The sequence below is a fragment of the Alligator sinensis genome, unplaced genomic scaffold, assembly GCF_000455745.1.
Source record: "Alligator sinensis unplaced genomic scaffold, ASM45574v1 scaffold343_1, whole genome shotgun sequence".
NCBI classification, from domain to species: domain Eukaryota; kingdom Metazoa; phylum Chordata; order Crocodylia; family Alligatoridae; genus Alligator; species Alligator sinensis.
The window spans coordinates 3,009,087-3,010,861 of NW_005841947.1; the positions used below are offsets into that span (position 1 = coordinate 3,009,087).

The following is a 1,775-nucleotide window of genomic DNA, read 5'->3' on the forward strand; positions in this document are numbered from 1 at the left end:
AGTAGTAGACTCTTCTACTATCGGAGACTTGAGGGACCTGGGTTCAAGGCAGCCATGCAACAGGGGAGTCCATCTGCTCAATCATACTGCTGTTCTATCATTCTTCCTTTGTAGCATGGGTTGCCTCAGAAACTCATTACTGGTATAACTCTACCCTGAACCTTGATAAAGAAGCGAACCAAAGGCCCAGATAATTTGAGAAATCAGCTGTTGGCTTAGAACAGGCTTAATAGGTTAAGACCAATAGAGAACCCAAATAACTGCAATGCTACAAGGATCACTGTCTACAAAACCAGACCCACAGGGTGAAAGAGCATGTCTGAACTCATTAGATAGGTGAATGAAGCTGATGTGTTAGCAGGACTATACTTACCTTAACTTTTAACCAGAGATAAACTAAACCAGGCAAAGATTTGCAAGTATTGCATAGCCAGCAGTTACTTATCTTCCACAAGCACTGTACTACACTGGCTCTCATGATGTTAAAACACTCTCAAGGCCTTATCACATGGGCCACTTAGCGCATATTTTACCATATTTAGTTGAATGCAAGACGAGGTTTTTTTCCCCCAACTGGCATGAGGAAGAAAGCCCCTCATCTTATAATCACACACAACAAAATCTCACTATATACATTGTCTATAATTAAACTGCTGCCAAAAGCAGCATGTGCTCAGCAGTGGAAACCAACTATGAAGTTGGTTAAATGCAGCCAACACTGAGCATGACTATAAAACACATGGCCCACATTGGGCAAATATGTTGATGGGAACCTACCTTTTTTTTTTTAGTTTTATGTCTCGGGCCCAATCAGTTCTGAATTGCAGAGCTCAGTCATTCAAGCCTGTGTGACACTACCTCCCAAAATGTTCAGCCTGGAGCTTCTAATACTCTCAAATCCATGGCAAGCATCTTACATACAAGCCTCAAGCCTGACGGCCTTTGAGTTCAGATGCCCCCTAGTCCAGCTTGCCCCTAGCCAAAAGGCTGAAGGAGAAAGCTAGAGAGAGAGCCTGAGAACAATCCCCCATTATTATAAATTGTGCATCTGAGATCCTCATATTTGGAGGCATCTGTAGACTCTTGAAGGGGTGCCTGCCCATAGTACAAGAGACAGGCCTTCACCCTCTAACTACACCAAGTCATTCAAGGCTGAGAAAGTTGCCAGGAAAGTAAAACCACCTGGGTCAGAAAGGATAAATTAGTGCAACCCATCTGAGTAAAACATATGGTAATACCCACTAAGTGCAGTCCCCCGCACTACCAACTCTTTGTCAAGTCATAGTGAGCCACAACATTGCATACCCAGAATCCCTCTGTCAGTCCCTCAGCGGGAGGCATATGATTAGTGTGGCTCCAATCTCCATAAGGTGAAGCTGGATCAGGTTGCCCTGCGCCTCATCTGCACATACATTTTTGGAGTATCCTAGGCCTTGTGACAAGAACACCCAGTTCCAGTCATGAGTGCGGGCTAATTAACACATGGATCCTTTCTGTGGGGTATCTGGAATATACACAAATACTGTGCAGTGCTGAGCTGTGGAGTCACCATGGAGGGCAGGGTCATACTAATCATATGCTCCAGCCTGAGAGAGGATGCAACAGGGTGAACTGTATGCAGTGTTGTGGCTCACCATTGCTTGAAATGCTGTTGAATCTGGTGAATCATATAGCCCAGTGAACTATGTGGTAAATCATGAGTTTATACTGGATATAAGTAAGTACCAAAGTGCTGCTCAAAAGTATGTTTATGCGGGCTAATTAACACATGGATC

At 44.1% G+C, this 1,775-nt stretch overlaps 1 pseudogene; it reads right to left on the reverse strand.

The window, feature by feature from the left end:
• Nucleotides 1-1,002: 1,002 nt before the first annotated feature.
• LOC112549685 lies at nucleotides 1,003-1,176 on the reverse strand (annotated as a pseudogene).
• Between the last annotated feature and the right edge of the window lie 599 nt (nucleotides 1,177-1,775).